The sequence below is a fragment of the Peromyscus californicus genome, unplaced genomic scaffold (genome assembly GCF_007827085.1).
Source record: "Peromyscus californicus insignis strain IS unplaced genomic scaffold, ASM782708v3 Scaffold_7__1_contigs__length_154581171, whole genome shotgun sequence".
NCBI lineage: Eukaryota > Metazoa > Chordata > Mammalia > Rodentia > Cricetidae > Peromyscus > Peromyscus californicus.
Window position 1 is genome coordinate 82,291,751 of NW_026294595.1, and position 20,522 is coordinate 82,312,272.

Genomic DNA, 20,522 nt, shown 5'->3' on the forward strand with positions numbered 1-20,522 from the left:
TTAGTCTAAAGTAAGTGAATTCCCCAGTAGGAGCTGGGTTTTATGTTGAGGACTATGGGTAATTTGATACATAAGATTTGATTTCTAGAAAGTGTAAGAAGTGTACGTGGGCCTGTGATTACAGTACAACTTGAGAAGATGAATTTTCCAGCTGCATCCAGGATGAACTGGAAAGAGGTGGCAAGGGTCTGCATCTTTGACTGTGAGGCCCCCTGGTGGGGCAGGGGGAGATCCAGGTATGACTCCACAAAGTCTTAGCCAAGCGTTTCACCACCTTATGCCATATTCACGTTCTCTTCAAAGGCCTCTGCAGTTTTCCTAAGGATAACACCGCTGTTAGACATGTCATATTGGAGCCCCTTTGCTTTCAATTTCTTTTTTTTCCTAATATGTTTTCTGGCCTCAGGGTGGCTGAAGGTGAAATGCAGTCCCTTTGACACTCTTTCCTTTTAATCCCCTGATCCCAGTCATCCTTCAAACCTGTTCAGTCTACTAATTAGAACACAAGAGACTGTTTTAGCATATGCTGAGGTCCCAGATCTTCTGCTTGTAAGCCCTTTGCAGTTAAGGGTGGAGGAGTCTGGGAAAAGTTAAGAGGAGGTTAGTTTTATCTTGGCTGCAACCTGATAATTTCTTTCTCTTTTTTTGTTATGGAAATTGTGAGATGGAAGTTGCTTCCTTTCCCTGAGAGGCTGGATCTCTAGCAGCCTGTCTGTGGCCCCATGGACTCTTTTTTAGGCATTTTCTTTGTAGTGCCAAACCTGACAGTATTGCCTCCTTGCTTGTCTGGTTCCTAGGCTACAATTTCAGAGCCCCATTCAGCTGCAGAGAATGGTGGTTCATCTGTCAACTGCCAGCCCCAAGCTATATTTTTAAAGTCTGATTCAGTCGGTGCTTATTATTTACTGTTCTGTTCGGTTGAATATAATCTGGAAACTTTGTGATGTTGCAGAGAACTGGCCAAATCTTAACAAAATATGTAGAGTTGCAGATTCTGCACACTGGTCCTCAGCCTTGCATGGTTTGAGCCTAGGAGCTCATATGGATGCACCTGGGAGGAAACTTGAATGTTGAATTGAAGATGTCTTCTAATTCAGGGAACATATGATAGTCAATCATGTATTTCCTATTTTCTCTTCTGATAGCCTCCCCTTTCTATGCTAAGGTTTTATTGATGGCATTAGATGGATTAAGGAAAATTAAGATCGATCTTGGAAAATTAAGAAGAAAGCAATGTCCCTGTTGAGAAGGGTTTGGGAAAGAAATGAGAAATGTGTAGGCATGTTTTTTTTTTTTTTTTTTCTTGTACTTGGCATATGTGAAGTGAAGGAATTTACAAACATGCCACTTCTTTGTAAGATGTTTTTCCCCCCTTCTTTAGGGATTGGTTGCTTCATTTTATCACTTACCTGTGGTAAAACTTCCTGGGTCCCTTGAAAGTACAGGAACAAGGGACAATGCTCTAACTAACCAGATCTTGGATATTTAAAATGTTCTCGATTTGACCGTTCTTTGCCCATTCACATATGGACTAAGATAGCAATGTTAAGCTCCCTCTAGAGGTGGTCCCTTGCAAATGTCATTGAACAAGAGGCTGAGCTGATGGCTGGAATCCACTCAAACTGGTGCATCTCGTGTCAAAGTCCTCCTCTTCTATTTCTCTGTGGAATGTGTCTCTATGGTGATGTCAAAAAGACATGGATCAGAAAATGAGTTGAGTTTCTTGAGTTCTTTATATATTTTGGAGATCATCCCTCTATCAGATGATGGGTTGATGAGGATCTTTTCCTATTCTGTAGACTTTGCTTTTCAGTTTCTGGAGGTCCCATTTATTGATTGCTGCTCTCAGTGTCTGTGCTGCTGGTGTTATATTCAGGAAATGGTCTCCTGTGCCAATGTGTTTAAGGCTGTCTCCCACTTTCTCTTCTATCCCTGGGGACTGATCCTATAATGAACCTCCAGCAGAGGTAGAAAGAAAATAGTTTCATACTGCAGGTTTTCTCTCTCGTTTATGGATAATAGATGCCTGGTTTGGTATCAGCAGAAAAAATCATGTCCAGACTTAGAGAGAACAAATTCCATAGTTTATATGAAATGCTTGTCATAGGCACAGACGGGAGTAGTGAAGGCATAGATGCCAAGTATTTACCATTCTAGAACATTTAGTCTCTCTTTCCAGTGAACTCTGGTACACACTACACCAAGCCGTATAACTGTGTTCCTCATTCCTTTGAACTCTAAACTTAGGAGTAACTCTGCCTGTGTGGCTTTAATACTGCTCCTCTCATAGTGTCTATGTGTTAGTTGTTGAGCTAACATTTTATACTTTTTACAACAATCCTCTGAGGCTGTCTTCATTGTATCTATTATATTGTTTCTTATTAATTATTTTAACTGCACAAATTTATGGTATCATTCCATTTTCCAGGTGAGGAAACTAAACCACAAAAAGCTTAAGAAAATCGCATGAGATCACAATTAGCAGCTTGAAGATCAAAATTTAAATTCAACTAGGCAGGCTTCTATGTCTCCACACATCATTAGTGGGCTATGCACCTTTTATGATTAGTGCATTAGGTATTCTGGTTGCTCTCAGGGACCTATCTACTTACATCCAGCAAAAGCCAACCTCTCCCTTCCCTTTTCTTCTCTCTCCCCTTTTCTTTTAAGAGAGATGCAAAGTGATACAAATTACAAGTCATCTCAATAATTTATCTTATTTTTTTCTATTAGAATTCCATTAACACTACTTTCTAAGGTTCATGTTGTTCTAATACTAAAGTGCATAATAACAGCCTTATAAATTACATGAGGCTGAGAGAGGAAATGTCATAGAAAGGATGAATTCAGAATCCTGGGTAGAGAGAGAGAGAGAGGAGAAGAGGAGTCAGACAAAATAAAAATTGTCAAGTCAAAATAATTGAGGGCAATAGTGGAATATCATCACTTCTTGAATTGAACATTTTAGGTCATAAAATTAATTAATCTAGCCATCAAACATTTTGAGTCTGTTTTATGTCACACAGAGTGAAGCACTGGAGATGAAGAGATGATTGAGTGCTAAGAATTTCATCTCTCTCTCTCTCTCTCTCTATATATATATATATATATATATATACTGTATATTTATACACATATACAAGAACAAACTAAACTTTATGAGTTAGAGTTCTGGTTGTAGTTCCTTTCTGCCACTGCCCACTCTTTCCCTTTTTGCTTACTTTTGAAATGTTATGTGTGTAGCTTACATTTTCTTGGCCTGTCTGTCTGGAAAGAGCTTGCATATTGGTGTGCTTTCCAGGCCATGGCTAGGTTTACAGAAGCGTAACCAAACCTTCCGGTTTTTAGCCTTGTCTGTGACTGGTGTATAAAGTAACTTCTTGGGATGTAGAATGAGAACACATTTTTTGTCACACAGGTTCTTTTGCAAATTAATAATGAAATAACTAATATTTTGTGCGTGCGCGCACGCGCGCGCACACACACACACACACACACACACACACACACACACATACATACACCCTTCAACGCTGTCTGAATTCACAAATGGCTGTTTACTGGCTATCTGCAACTTCAACCTTTTGCATGGTGCTCATCCACAGTCCCTCTTCTCCTCCATAACTGCAAAGGGTTGAGGAGCTTGACCCAGCCCTTGCAGAGAAATAGCCTCACTGGAAAAGGGAAGCTTGATAATTGTGATTCATGGGCTGTCAGTCATTACCAGGATTGCAAAATGTCATCTGGAATGTTTTGTAAAGCATAAAAAAGAACACTTCTAACTGTGTATTTCACTGTTTTTAGTAGATTGTCAACACATTGTTAACTGAGGTTAGAGCTGACAAAACTCTCAGGGTGAGTGTGTATTGAATTAGGGTAATATTCTGAGAGTGAATGCTGGGGTGTTTTCATGGAAGAGAAGAGGCATTATGGTTCTTCTCAATGGTCTGCATGCTCTATGTAATCTAACTGTCATTCACATATCATTATAGATGTCATCCATTGAGAAATCCCCCACATACACTGGAATGGTGCTTATTCCACAGTGTCGGTATCATGTCATCTATATTATCAGAGGACTGACTCCAAGAGGGCAGAGACTGTGGTATACTTATCTTTATGCTGACCCCAGACATACAATCTTAGATAGAAAGAAGAGCTCAAATACACCAATTCAGTTTGAAGCACTCTCAATCATGATGGAAGAATGTATCCAAAAGATCCAAAGAGGTAAGCAGAAATTCCAAAACATGCTTCAAGACACAGTAGATAAGAACCATAGGCATTTGTATGAAAGACCATCAGAGTTGAACTCATTTTCTTCCCCAACTCTGGCCCTAGCATTTGACATGTTGAATACATCATTGCACAATGAGAAAACCATGGGCAGTTGCAAACATGTCAGAGACATTGAATGGCTATTAATTGACCAGCATGCAGCAGTATTGTTAGCAATAATGAGGTCAGGTGACTAAATGTACAAATACAAATCTTCAGGAAAGGGAGGCACAAGTTTAAGCATCACTGAGAATGTGTAGGAGTGCAAATATCAGATTATAGAGAAGGATGAACACTTTGGGGTTCCATAGCACCAGGGAGTTAGAGCTGAAAAGTCAATTAGTAATTGACATAACATATATAAAGATTTATTTTCTAGATCTATAGCTTGAGTGTATATATGTTACATATATATGTTATATATATATATATATATATATATATATATATATATATATATATATGCTACATTACACACAATTCTCAGCATCCATGCTTGAAAAGATCTAAATAATACATTTAATGACTAATTTTAGAATTTTCACATTATTGACCCAAGAAGAATATGGGAACACAGAATATATAGAGTCAGATTACATATTGAATAATTGAGAGGATAAGTTAACTTTTTTTAAATGGAAAATACATAACTTATTTCTAGTTCTTGAACAAAGGTGACCTAGGTAGATGATGAAAGCTGCATGTAAGTATTAAGAGAGACTCGGAGATGAAATTTTGTATGAAAAAGTAAAGTCACTCAAGATGAAAATGGGAAATGATAAATGGGAAAACCTAAAGCCCCACCCAAAGGTTGTGTGGTTGTCACACAAAGAGCAGCACGTTCTAGAGGTTCAAGTTTGGTCATTGGTGGCTGCTCTTGATGGCAAAGTACCAAAGGTTTGCTTAACCTCCATATCTTGAGAATTATTCTTCTTAAACTGATTAATAATCTCAAGAACTCCTAAATCCGGCTATCAGGAAGTAAACCTTTAATTCCTGATTTTACTCACTCTAGTATTCAAATAAACTCCGTTTGTGGGCTTGACATTATTGAGCCTTTCTTCATCTTTCAAAAGAATCCTTTTGCCCTTGCCTCATCCTCTGTTCCATAAGAGCCAGCATTTATCAGTTGGGTGCACTTTGCAGCCCTCTACAAAGTGCTCAATAGCTCTTTAGTCTTCTATTGTCACTATCAGTACATTTCATAGGACAATAAAGTTCAGAGATGTTGATAATTCACTCAGGAAAAAACAACTGTCAATAAACTGAGCTAAACTCAAACCTAAGTCTCTGTTACTCAGACTTTGCATTCATAAACTCTGGACTGCACCAGACAGTACACCCTTCTACTCGCCTTCATACCAGCAGGTGACTTGTTTAGCTTATTTGACTATACACTACTGTAACCACTGGACTCTGGGTTTCTTGGGGGAGCGTGTGTGTGTGTGTGTGTGTGTGTGTGTGTGTGTGTGTGTGTGTTTAGTGCTGGAAAATAGAACCTAGGGCCTTGTGCATGCAAAATAAGCAGTCTAACATTGAGATACATGCTCAGCTCTCTTTGAGGAGACTTATTCATCTGCAGAGATCGTTGACACAAGAAAACTCTCATAACTTACTGTAGGAATAAAGGATTGAGTCAAACAAGAAATGACATCTCTTGACTGGCAGCGTGAGATTGTATCTAAAGAATGTAGGAGAGTAAACATCTGGACTTTCCTTAAACTTGTCCTCACATCTGCAGTCCCAACATGAAGCCTATTGTATGTGGACCATTGCATGCTTTTTGTGAGTTCACAACTGCTATTGTGAACAACCTCGTACATGTCTGGTAGTACATCAGTGCACAGATTTCTTTAGGATTTAGTTATGATTTATTTCTTGAAATTTGCTACATAATGCTGAATTATTTCACAGGAAGGTTTTATACAAATTTATCCTTCGATCAGAGGCAAGAGCAGCAAGAATCATTGTATTCTGAGGTTTTTTTTTTTTTTTTTTTGCTTCTCTTATGGACAGATTATGGAACAAAGATTTAGGTACAAGTAATTTTTCTGGAGAGTAAACCCAGAATACATGGCAAAACAATAGTAAGTTTGAGATAAAGATAGAAGAGTCAATGAAGGCTATGTGAAAATTAGCACAGGTGTTTACTACTATGGATGGGCAAGTAGTACTGGTATCCTTTTGGGAAGCTGCCATGCTTGTTTACCACATCCCACCCCTTTGTGAAGGCTGCCACTGTAAGTCTGTACATGAACTATTTTTGGCAGGAGATCTCTAGGTTAAGCCACAGGAGACAGACAGACACGGAGAGTGACTGCTGCGCCAAGCATCTCGGAAAACACTTGAACTCTTCAGAGATTTGATCTCTTGTCAATCAACCAAGTGTGAAGATGTTCACCTTAGTGTGTTTTTATTTTTCTTTCTCTCATTATTAACTAAACATATTTGTATGCCAATGTTTTGCTTACTTTTTATTAAGTTGTTTTGGTTTGTTTGAGACAGTATTGTCACATCACCAAGGCTGGCCTTGAACTCATGCTCTGACTGATTTAGCCTCTGAAATATTGAAATTACAAATGTGCAACACTACAGCAAGATGTTCTTTTCTTATTTAATTACAGGACTTTATACATTATCACTATGTATCAGAGACTAGCTAGCCATTAACTCAACTTACTTCCCTTTCCTCCTGGGTGCACAGCTAGGTTATTTTCATGTTTTTCTGTGTCTAGGTGAGGCTGTATTCATAAAGGATGGAACATGAGAAGTGAGACACACTAATTTGCAGGCCTGTGATCTGCTCTCCATTCCCCCTTTCAGGATGCCAGCTCTTTGAAGCCTAGTGGCAAAGACAACAGAGGCTCTTGGGTCTCAAGCCACAAATCACTGTATTGAGGGCACTGGTTCCCAGCATAGACTGGAATTCACAAGAGCAAGAAATTAAATGACTTTCTGCTTTTCAGTTGAGCTTTCAAGAACTGTAAGTTAAGTGGTCACCTTCTCTTGGTAGAGAATGGTGTTGAAGGGAGTGGAGACATCAAGCAGAAGCTGGGTAGTTGTCTTAGTGTGGGGCAGCTCAGGGATGGCTGCACTTTGTTACATCTTGCCATTCTCCTGTATGTCTGAATTTAGAACTAGCCACAGATGGGATTTTTGAAGATACTCATCCCTAGACTCCCCAATTCTAGTTAAGTATATAAGATTTTTGAACCTAAGAATTTATGAATTTTAGTTACTTAGCAGAGTACCTATTATGATGAAAAGTTGGTGAATTTTGAGAGACATATATACCCATAGACCTACCACCATGAATAGTCATATAACTCTAAAACTTTTCTACAGTCTCTATATTTGGCTATCTCCCTCTCAGCTCCAGGCCATACTAATACGTTTTATGTTATTCTCAGTTAATTTTCTGCTATAGAATTTGATATATGGGATCAATGGCTCTTTTCCTTTGGTATAATTTTGAGATTTCTCCATGTTTCTAGCTATCTCAGTAGGTTATGCTTTTTATTTATGTGTGTTTTTCTATTATCTAGACAGAGTCACAATCTGTTTATCTATTCCCTTGTTGACATTTGTGGGCATGGCTTTGAATTTTTGTCCATAATAAATAGAACTGCTATTAACATTTATATGTTATGACTATTAACATTTATATACATGATTTGTAAGGAAGGTTTCATTTCACTTGAATAAATAAAATACCTAGTATTGGGATTATAGTATTATATAATGTCTTTTTAGCTTTCTAAGATAATGCCAAGTTGTTTTCCAAAGTAGTTTTGTTCCTATATATCCACAGCCACTGTGGCAATTCCAGGCCATCCATATTCTGACTACTCCTGGTCTTTTTCATTGCAGTCATGCAATTGAATGTGTAGTGGAATCTCATCACAGTCTTATTTACTCTTTTTTTTCTCTCATAAAGATACTGAACATATCTTCTGTGCCTATCAGCCATTTGTGTATCTTATTTTCTGATGCATATGTTCAAACTTTTACCACTTTTTGGTCAGAGTGGTTAAATGTACTTCATCAACATAAGAATTAATAACTATGAAAGTTAATTACAAAAAAATTGTATTGAAATGTTGTGGTATCTAGGAAATGGTTTTTAACTGGTCAAGGGTAAATCTTACCAAACATCGCACTATTGCATCAAGGCTGACAAACTTTAAAAAAAAAAATTCAACATGACACTACATAATTGTGAATTTTCAACATTAAAAGACATGGTTAACAAAATTGGTGTACAATGGCAAGCTGGAGAATATATGTTACGTGTGATGGGCAAATACTTTTCTTAGTGTGCTTGTGTGCATACATGTTAGTGTGGGTGCACGTGTGTGTACATGCATGCATTTAGGGGCAAGACCTCAATGTCAGGTGTCTTCCTTAATTGCTTACCACCTTGTTTTTGGAACAGCAGCACTAGCTGAGTCCCACTGATCAGCTAACTGGCTGGCCAGCAGGCTTTAAAATACTCCTGTTTTTGTTTTCCCAGTTCTGAGGTTACATGCTTGGCTTTTTCTGTGGGTGCTAAGCATCTGAACTCAGGTCTTCATGCTTGTATGGTAGGCACTTTAGTTCCTAAATCCTTTCTCCAGCCCCTAGTCAAAGGATTAACACCTGTAAACTATAAGGAACTTCTAGACATTAATAAGGATAAAAAATACCAGCAAAATGACATTAATTGATGAATCAGAGAAAAAGAAACAGAAAAATTTAAATTTAACAAAACATATTTTACTAATGATAAGAAATTCATGTGAAGCCTGTCAGATATTATTCATCTTAGAAATAATGGTAACAGGTTTTGAGCATCTTTGGTGATATTCGCTATCAGGAGTGTTGTAAATCAGTTGGTGCAGTAACATGTAAATTGGGATTTTTCAGAATGGCTTATAGGGTCCAATTATTCTAACAATAGCTATCTCCCAATAGAAAGTCCAAGAATCAAGTAGTTGTTCAGTCTCCAAGGCTAGATGTCTCAGCTAGATGTTTTCAGTGTATGTCAGAATCCCTAAGAAGTAGAGCCTGATGTCAGTTAAGGAATGGACTTGCCAGCCAGAGTGAGGACAAGCAGGTAAAAAGAACAAGCTTCCTTCTTCCATGTCTTTTATATAGGCTGCCAGCAGGAGGCATGGCCTGGATTAATGGTGGCTCTTCCCATCTCAAAAGTGAGTCCTTCCACTTTATGTGATTTAATTAAGAAAAATTCCTCACAGGTGTACCCAACTGCGTGGGTTTCAGTTAATTCCAGATATAGTCAGATGACAACCAAGTATAGCCATCATAGCCCCTGTTTGTCAAATTTTCAGTGAGGGGATCTTTGACAGTTGTTTGTTTTTAATGACTCAGTAACTGATGTAATTTATAATAGCAAACAATGTCCACTGACTTCCAGTTCAGCCAGTTAAGAATCTCCTGCTTATTTTCTTAAGCCAGTTGTCTTCTTTTTATTTTACTCCACACTGAGCCACCTCCCAAAGTCTTAAAGTATCTTCCTAAGTTCTATGAATTTCTTGCCAAATATATCTATTATCAGTATTTTATTGAATCAAGTAGCTTGTCTTTTTTTTTTTTTAGTTTATAAATGGATAGATTGTGTCCCACCTCCTCACTCCATATGTTTAAGACCCAACTCCCAATAACTCAACATGACTAGAGTTGGCTAGAACCTTTTAAAAAAAGTTTTAATTGAAATAGAATGATACCACTTTTCCTCCCTTTCCTTCTTCCAGTCCCTCTCAGTCATCCTACCTCAAACCCCTCCCATGCCACCTCACTATCAAGTTGATAGTCTCCATCTCTGATTATATTTGTTACATAGTAAGCCTTGAAAACACATACACACACACAAACAAATGGACTCAGCAGGAAAGACACTTTATTTAGAAAGGTGATTCTCTTAAACTGTGGCTATCAGGTTGGTTCTTCATCCCATCTGACTACTGTCTTCATAGGAACCTGAAAGGTACACACACACACACACACACACACACACACACACACACACAGATAGCATGACACTGGGGTCACACGTGTACAGAAAAAAGACATATTGCAAGCCCAAAGAGAAATGTTCCACAGGAAAGCAATCTTGCCAGCCCACGGTCTTGACATTCCAGCCTCCAGAGCTATGAAAAATAAGTTTCTATTGTTAAAGTCATAATTCTGTGGTATTCTGTGATTTTTCCCACAACAACTAATATAGTGTCTTTCAAAGAGCAAATGTTTTGAATTTTTATGAAATCTAATTTAAAGTCTTTTATCTTTGACATCCAGTTTCTGTCTGGCTCTTGGCTTTTCTGTTACTTCCACTGATCTACATCCGGATGCCTGTTTTCACAAACTCTGGAGGTTAGCTCAGTGTGTTCCCAAGTTTTGAAGTCCTTGTAATGGATGGTATCTAGGAAACCTAATTAAATTCTATGACTGCATTTTTGATAAGTCACTATCAGTATGAATCCACACTAGAAAAGTAGAAACTAATCAGAGAATCTCTAAGGATCTTGGGTACTTGGTCTTTTCCTTCATACCCAAATTCAAAACTGGTATGAATTTAAAGAGCTTCTCATGGAAAGAAATGTCGCCAAACTGTTGAAAGTCAAAATGGGAGGGCTCTTTCCCAGGAGCATCTGTTAAATGACATTAGCATTCATTCATGAGCATCTGTTCAACTGTGATACGTTGATTCAAATGAAAATGAATGTTGCTTAGACACAGAAAGAGCCTCTTCTATGTAATGTAAGAATAGGATCAGAAACTGCCTCGGGGATGGAATCAGACAAACAGAGGGAGTAGGGCCTACTCTCACACAGTACTCACCTACCTCAGAATATGCTCACTCATGGAGATGATGTCCCCATTGCCTGGAAGAGCAACTAGTATGTGCTTGCTGCCGGCTGGCTGGATGTACTAAAGAAACAGAGAAAAGGGCTTCGACAATTGGTAACAAAATCAGGCCAGTGGGGCATCTAATCAACAACAATATGGAAAGCACAGAAGTGCAATGATACAATGAAGAGCAAAATCCTTAGTGTCAGGTTCAAGTCCAGACTCTATTTATCACCTATGACCTTGGGAATGATACACACACACACACACACACACACACACACACACACACACACACACACCTTTAAAGTCACCAAAAACTTCAATGTCTCTCTTTATAGATATGTATTCCATTCTTTAAAGGAAAAACCAATTTGTTCATGACCTTATTTCAGACATTACAAAAGTTTTGACTAGCAACTTCCGTAAATATTTGATGTATGAGTAGCAACATAGAAAATACTTAATGCTCTCCTTTGTGTATAAGAAACCAGTAATTAATACTAGCCTACTGTTACTTTGGTTACTATTCCATCTCAAGGAGGATAATATTATTACCATCAGCTAATTCTTCATTAAAGATAGCACCTACATGCTATAAATACAAATGGCCCACTTAGGTATTGTGTAGTCAAGGTAAATAGGATTTATTAACATTCTAATGGTTGCTATACACAGAGTCACATGTTGTAATCGTATCATAGGCAATTTTCATGCTGTTATTTCATGTTGATATGGTCAATTATTTATTCAAATGACATTTCTTTCAGCAAGACACATTTCCCTGATTTGTCAAACATGGGAGATTGTTTTTAAAACAGAAGTACCGATACCATACCTTAGTTTTCTCCATTATGAAATGTTCATAAAGGAAGATACCAATGTTTCTCCTCTAATGCAGGTATAATTCTGGTTTTCATAGTCATTAAAAATGCAGCATATTTAGTCTACTTCAAAAAGCCAGTGAGAAAATGGGCTTCTTGTGATTAATAGTTTGTGGATTCTGAGGCCTCAGCAAGTGCTTGGATGGTTTTGGCTCTGCCTTTGTAGTTTTGTGTTGGTTATCCAGCACTCTAGAAACATAGTAGAGGCTTCTTAAATCCTCTTTATTCTTGCATGAACAAGTGGAGAGCATGAGTCAGCATGTGTTTGCTATGCTAAAGTTCCACAAACCCTTGCAAAGAAACTGAAATACTCTTCTCTCTCTCTCTCTCTCTCTCTCTCTCTCTCTCTCTCTCTCTCTGTTTCTCTGTCTCTGTCTCTGTCTCTTTCTTTCTAAAGAATTAGATGTATGAATATGAGCAATTCACATTAGGCCAGAAAGTCTAATTCCCTCAAACAAGCAACTCATGGGATGCCATTTGCTGAGACATGTAGTGGGTAGCCATTCCAGCTTTGATCTGGAAGTTCCAACCCCCATTGAGACTTCAGCAACTGTCACGCCTACAAGGCGGGGCCAAGGGAGGCACCGGGGACCCGAGATCTGGATCGGCGGGTGCTCTCTCTGTTGCGGGACCCTGGACTGGAGAGGTGGACCGAGCAGAGCTCCAGAGAACACCGCTGGACTGTGATACACCTTCCCCAGACTCCGCGACCTACCTATTCCTTAATTTGTAAGTTACGCCATTAAATAAATCTCCTTTTAACTACGTGGAGTGGCCTTAATAATTTCACCAATATCTGGCGCTCACGTGGGGCAAGTTCCAAAGGCCTGGGTGGCTCCCGCCCTCAGCCTCCTCCCCGGCTGGCGGGTACCTAAACCCGCCTGCAGAGTTCCATAGAACCAGGGACAGTACTAATGCAATGCTATCCTTTCTGGACAAGTGGGACACAAGGAAAGCGACCACCGTACTCTGCCAAGACAGGGTAAGATGGTCTTTCAGAATTCCTGCTTCTGAAAATGGTCTGTCAGATACTTTAGGCCTGTAGCCAATTTGAATGCACCAACAATGCTGAGAAACATTAGGTGACTGTCCAGGATGCCAGCTGTCTCAGTCTACTCTCGCAAGATTCCCGAAAGTTGCTTGCATCCATCTACCATTTCTCAGGTACCATTATATTCCTTCTCAGGTCTTTGATGGGATTGAAGACTAGCAGTTATAGTTACAACTTAGTAGATAGAACATATTAAGTATTAGATTCAGGTTCTTTAGGATAGGACACCTTTTGGAATGATCTTTGTAACATGCCATTTACCTATGCTCTAAACTTCTCTGGACTTTAGTATGTGTTTCTTGCTTGATATTGTTTGCATTGGTTGTACTTCCATCTTATCTAGGTCATTATCCCTCATTATTCCTGGACAATATTTGATAACCATTCCTTTGTATATAGTCTTGTATTAGGTTAGAACTTTCTTATTTAGACAAAAAGGGGGAGATGTAGTGGGTAGCCATTCCAGCTTTGATCTGGAAGTTCCAACCCCCATTGAGACTTCGGCAACTGTCACGCCTACAAGGCGGGACCAAGGGAGGCACCGGGGGACCCGAGATCTGGATCGGCGGGCGCTCTCTCTGTTGCGGGACCCTGGACTGGAGAGGTGGACCGAGCAGAGCTCCAGAGAACACCGCTGGACTGTGATACGCCTTCCCCAGACTCCGCGACCTACCTATTCCTTAATTTGTAAGTTACGCCATTAAATAAATCTCCTTTTAACTACGTGGAGTGGCCTTAATAATTTCACCAATAGAGACATATCTATCGCTCAACATGAGCAAAAAGTAAACATATCAGTTCTTTAGGATAAAGAGAACATTTAAAGAAAACATGTGGATAGTTTTTACAGCAGACAGGAAATGATGTAAGAGGCAGTGTTTTCCCAAGCCCACCTGACAACTAGTGTTAGAATATTGTAGCCTTCCACAAAAAAGAAAGATATAACATGAAAGTTTTGTGAATAAATTCTTCCATAACCTGCTAAAATTAATATTCTCTCAAAAAACTTAAGATTTTCAAAGTGTATGTTTATGTTAGAAACATGAATATCAGTTATAATAAAATGAATCAGATTTGATATTGTGAAAGAAACATGAGAGTTATCAGAATCAAAATTACTGTGTCAACTCAAGTAAATAACAAATAAATAATCCAGACCATTCTGAAGAGCAGGCTTGCTCCAGTCTTTGACTGGTATTGGAAGATTCAAAATGTTCTTTGGTATCTTTTTATGATTTCATTCTCTAATCATTACTGATGTATCACTGCAGCTTTCAAGACATTGGATTTTAAATTGGAAAGAGCTGGGTTCAGATTCTAATTTTCCTGTTTTAAACCTGGGAATGTTATTTACATTTTCTCTAACAGAAACCTTAAAGATGAGCTATGCCAGGAAGAGGAGACTTGTGTCTGTACTGAGTGATCAAGTTTTTTTTTTTTTAATTATTGATTCCTGATGCTATTCACTCCTCATACTGCCAATTCAAAAATAGAAAATTCAGAGAGTCTCTGAGATGAAGTTTACTGGGGAATTTCATAACAATGCAATGTGAATCTGCATGTCATGCTGCATCCCAGGCATATTCAAAGGCTGAAGTAAGGGGCAACTTTTTAAAGGCACAAATGAGCAGAATTAAAAAGAAATATTTGGTCATGGTGATTATTAAGAAGTAGGTTGTCAATCAGAGGACAAGGGCATATGCCCTTGTGGAAGTACTTTTGTATGATGGTTTCTGTTCAGGCTTATGATTCTGACCATTGTTCATGACTATTACTATCAGGCTGTCATGTTTAGGAACTCTTCAGAATTACCTGGCTGATTTTCTATTTATTGATGTATTTGAGTGGACACAAACAACTCCCCTTTGATTCTTACAACCCTTACATTTTTCTCACAAAACCAATTGTGATTCATTCTGTTCCCACTACTATTCATGTTTCCTACATAAACACACACTTTGAGAATCTTAAATATTTTTGAAAGAATATTAATTTCAGCAGCATATGGAAAAATTTCTTCACAAATTTTGGTTCCATGTTAACTATTTTTTTTTGGAAAGTTATTACATCCTAATACTAGATGGGCTTGAGGGAAACACTTCCTTTATGACTCTTCCTGTCTCCTGTAAAAACAATTCATATTTTCAAATTATGAGAATTCAGTGTGGTAAATATTCTGTTTATCCTAAAGAACTGATATGTTTACTTTTGGTCGATGTTGAAAAATATGTAGCTTTTCATTTGTCTACCAAGGACCTTCAAGAAGAGTTGGATAAATCCTATCCACACTACAGTCCTTTATGCCCAGCATATTGTATTTTTTATTTCATCTTAAAATTTATTTTCATTTTTATTTTTTCACCTCCTCCCTATTATTTGTTTCCATTTTCTAGTTATTGCATTTTATCTACTTATCTTAAACTCTCCATACAAACAAACAGTCATGGGAACATAATTATATTAATAAATATATTATCTTCACCATCTGATCAATTTCAATTAAAAAACAAACCTTTTATTATCTGTAGAAGGTGGCTGATGAGGGACCATCAAACCAGAAATATCTGTTACCTGTTGCTACAAAGGAAACCACTCCAAAATGTTGTGGCTTGAAGTAACATCTCTTCTACTGACAGCTGGCAGGAAAGTCAGCACTTATTAGCCCCCTTCCTGTGTACAATAGCTGTCAGGCTGGTGAGGTCAGTGAGCTCCATCTTGGCCGACTTCTCTTTATCACTCATACTCCAGCTCGGGCTTTCCCAGCATGCTTTCAGGGCAGCAGGAGAAAACACAAGATATTAATCAAGTACTTTCCCCTTCTTCTGCCTATGTAGTATTTTCTAATTGTCCTTTCACCAAAGCAAGCTATGTAATCAAGGTTAGATTTAATAGGTAGGAAAACAGACTCCACTTATTTTTCTGCCACACTAGAATAGGATGTTGATGTAGAGATGAAACTTATCTGTGGCCCTTTGAAACCAACCTCACAAAGTCAGGGTTAAATAAAGACTAATAGGTTTTTTTTCTTTTTTTTATTTAAAAAAAGAACAAATAGGAGTTAGTGATCAGTGTTTCTTGGCCATTACTATGGTATCAATGGAACAGATTTAGAGGAAGGAGCTTTTTTAACTATAAAATTTGAGTCAATGAAGGAACATTGCCCATGATGTCCAGCAGGATCCCATGTGTCTATATAATAAATGAATCACCTCTAGTTCCTCCTTCTCTGACTCAAGATACGTCTTAGAATCTGTGCAAGTGAATGCTGTTAGAAGGTTAAATAGGGCAACAGACTGTGAAGTTCTCAGGATATTATAGATAAATCTGTTGTGATTTGCTTAAGCTGCAGCTATGGTTTTGCTTTGAGGGTGATTGAAGGATCTCCCAATATAGGGATATAAGATATCAAAATTCACTATGAAATATGGTCTTATTTTCCTTTGTCTGGTAGGCTTTCATACTGAAAAGAATATTAAATCATTACAGAGATAGAGTTACACTCTACACATGCCTTGTTGGATTTTCTGACTCCCGTTTAACACTTTGATATAGATCTCACCTATTTCTATCTGGTTTTGACCTTATAAAAGTCACTACTACTTCCTGACCATGTCTGAAGCTCTCATCTTCCAACTTCCACTGCCCCCTCCAAAGAGGGGAGAGATGCTCTGAAGGATGGAACTCTTATAAATAGGGAAGTATCAGGGTAGGGAAGAAGAAGATCTCCTTTTGCGATTGGACTAGTCAGGCGAAAACTGATTCAGTTCAGGATTTCACTGAGCACTTGCTCTGTGATAGAATTTATCCCAGGTAATTCCATGCACCTTCTCATTTACTTCTAAGAAAGTTCTGGTGATGATCAAGTAGATATTCTAGAGACTAAGTTTGTCAGAATCAAATTGTCATACAAAGAAAAAAAACTATATATAAAAAGCAATTGCTCCTAATCCCTTTTATCTTAAACAATTAAAAGCATATTTTAAATGTTTTCATAGATTGAATTTACTCTATTAGAACAATACAGAAACTCTTTGCATTGCATCATAGTCAAAATGGGAAAGATGTGTGCTGGGCATAAACTCTGATAACTGTGAATTAGGCTTCACTGAGTGGCTTTCAATGTACACGAACACAATCTCAACCAAGCTGTTCATTCAGAAACAGAAATCTTGGTGGCTGAATATTCAAAATTCATTGAGGAGTTCTATCCTTTCTTTCAGAGATAAGTGCCAAGTTCTTCCCTTAATTATATGCTGAATAAAATAAGATATGTAGCAAGAGAGAATGCATTTCGAATTTCTATTCATTCTCATCTCTTCTTCCAATTACACAAAGCATCTTTTATACAGAACACCCAGAGACAATTTTCTGCTTGAGAATGGGGACAGGCTTTCTTTTGCAAGTCAATAGGACTGTCCTTATGTTGTCAGGAAGAGTCGAAATGACACTTGTAACAAGGCATGTCTTTACTCCATGCCTGAGAAGTTTGAAGAATCTCCTGTCAACTTCAAGCGTTTAATAGGGAGATATGTTGGAGGGAACTTAGGAGTTACAGAAAGGATGTGCCATGCCGGCAATGGGGATAAATACAAGTGAGAAAAGTGGAGGGGCCTTATAAGGGTTAGTAGGTTAAAGAAAGTTGAGTAAAATGAAGTCCTATGGATCAGCTAACAGGTTGAAAGAACAGCAATTCTCCAGTGTCTGCAACCATCTATTAACTGCTTGGAGAATTGTGCTCTTGAACAGGAAACTGAATTTGTGAGAGTCCAAGTGAGGAAGCACAGAAGCAAAATTGTAGAGAATCTTAATCAAATTGCCTGTGGCAAGTAAGAGAGAAACATCAACTAATGAAACCAGCCTGAAACAGAAAACCAAAAGTCAAATATAAAGAAACACTTTCTTGGGAGGGAATAAGGAATATATATGTTTGAGAACAAATTAATGTTTCTGTTTGGCCGAGGTACTGTCTGTATTATTTATACAGTGAAGACTATTGATACCTGGTAGGGGAGAGAAAGAGGAAGACTGGGGGCATCGATTCATTTAATATGGTACCCTACCGAGAAGGAAATGATAGGCAATAAAGTAGGGCGCAAAGTCAGAACCCTGCATGAGCAGAAGAGAAGGAAAAAAAAAGGAAGAAAGATTCGAGCTATAGAAGGGTGCTGGTACAGAGAGCGTGGAGGAGGGCCGTGGACAGGTCAGTTTGGAAGATGCTATTGCCAAAGCTAGCGGCTCACAGTTTCTATCCAAAGCAATTTACACTTAGTTATCCCTCAAGTCTGTCCTGGAGCTGACACATGAAGAACCCTCCTTTACAGGCCAGGAAACTAACTACAGTGAAGGTGAGTCACCTGCCCAGGGTAAAACAAGTGGTAAATGGCAATGGCTTGGTGAGCATGCTGTTAGAGCCTGTGGATTCCCTACCCTGACTCAATTGGTTCTCTTATAATTGCCCTGGTAGGCCATGGTGCTCTTCTATTGCTCATCTTTTCAAGGCTCCATGACTCATCTAGGGACATGTTCTTAAAACAAAAAGAACATTGATGTGGCAGCATGGATGTTGCACAGGTTTCAGAAAAACTGTTCATTTCTCATTTGTCATTCCCTGGTTGGGGAAACAAAAGGGAACTGGAGTCATTTGGTTATCATTAACTTACCATAGCCTTAGCCCCAGTTTGGAATCATCATTAATGACTATGACATTCATCTTAAGAGTTCAAAAGTTCACTTACCTTCTCTGAGTTGAGGAATTAGTAATGTGGAAGAGGGGCATTTTACCACTCTAGGGCTTGTCAATTTGAGGATTTTAAATATTGCTCTGTAATGAGAAATTATCAAAGTTTGTGAGAGTTTCCATATCAGCAAACCAGCATAGAGAGCATGAGTTGGAAGGGGGAAGGACTCAGATTGCCAGCATTGTGCCTTGATTGCCCAGAGTGTCATTTTAGAAAGGTCAAGCTAAGCCAGGTAGTGGTGGCCCATGACTTTAATCCCAGCATTTGGGAGGCAGAGGATCTCTGTTAGTTCAAGGCCAGTCTGGTCTACAGAGTGAGTTCTAGGACAGCCAGGGCTTAAAAAAAAAAAAAAAAGAAAAAGAAAAGTCCAGCTGTCCAAATCTACATGTAGATGAGTATAGTGAGTATAGATACATGATTTGGACTCTATGTATGAATTACAACCAAGAAGGATGGTATCTTGGGGCACTTTCAATACAAAGAGGCAAGGCAGCCCATCTGAGTGTCTGTGGAATCAAAGTCACTCGGCATACAAACATTGACTTTCCTCATGTAAGTCAAAAGCCGGGCAGAGATTCTCAGACCTGGCCTGATGAGAAGTGCTAACTAAAATCAAAGCACTTAGTTTTAAATCAAAGCTGGCTTTGAATACTGACTCCATCCTAGATTAACACACTGCTTTCCTTTTTGAATTCCCAGATCATTCGTCCCTGAAATAGACATGATGATGTTCATGTCTTGAGATTCATCTTAACTGCTTTTACTTCTGTCTTTTTCTCCTTTTTCTTGTTTATTTTTGTTGTCAATGAGCACCAAGCCCCAAGTCTTGACATTCTAATCAAGCACTTTACCACTAAGCAGCATCTGCCCATGAGCCTTTGAGGCAGCACTAAATAATACCTTGATGTTTAGTAAGTAATGAAGACAAGTGTCTCAGGTTGTATCTCTTGTGTGCCATTGTCTTCTAAATAACTCAAAGGCTTTCTGAAGATTGCTTATTGGTCTTGGATGATGGCTTGCAGCAGACTTGTATCTCTTATCACTTCTTTTATTAGCAGAAAAAATGTTAAGGATGGTTGACAGTGGATTACATTAATGTAAAAACATATGTGCTGTTACAAGTCAGGTATAATGGGAAAAAGGAGGGAAGATTATTTATATGATGATATTAATAAAAACTCAGGTAATTGAAAATAGTAGTAGTATCATACATTTTTAAATGTTAAGAAACCAATGATTATGAAAGCCCTTATCAATTAAGAATAGTTTATTGTGGAGGTGGCTGGAGTGAAGGTTTTATATTTATTTCTATAGCAGTAAAAAAAAAAAAAGTGTCTGTCTTACTGATGGGAAATATTCCCTATAGGCTCATGTGTCTTAAACACTTAGTTGCTAGCTGGTGGCAGTGTGTTGGTTGGTTCTATTACTGTTAGGAGGTGAGGCTTCACTAATGGACACAGGGTAGTAGGGCCAGTCTTGGAGAGTTATAGCCCACCTCCAATTCCTTTCTAGCTTTCTGCTTCCTTTCTCCCATGGGATATGACCAGTTCCCAACCCTTGCTCTGAAGAACCCAATTGCCCAGTGTACTTTCCCCACCATAGTGGACTGTATGTCTCTGAACCAAAGTACATTATTTTGTAAGCTGTCCTTGTTGGAGATTCTGTCACAGTAACAAAAAAAGGTAGTTATTGCATTACTAAATACAGTGACTAATATTTTTG

At 38.3% G+C, this 20,522-nt stretch overlaps 1 long non-coding RNA gene across 10 annotated transcripts in view; it reads right to left on the reverse strand.

Annotated features, from left to right (window-relative positions):
• The window catches only part of LOC128100763 (uncharacterized), a 151,682-nt gene that overhangs the window by 40,706 nt on the left and 90,454 nt on the right, over window positions 1-20,522 (reverse strand). Inside the window, exons 5-6 of one of the 10 annotated variants that reach the window (XR_008214915.1) lie at window positions 15,634-15,829; window positions 11,119-11,208 (exon numbers count right to left, since the gene is read on the reverse strand). The exons of 6 other annotated variants lie outside the window; for them this stretch is intronic. This is a non-coding gene — a long non-coding RNA (uncharacterized LOC128100763). 3 more of the 10 variants (XR_008214914.1, XR_008214916.1, XR_008214923.1) reach the window with 3 other exon arrangements.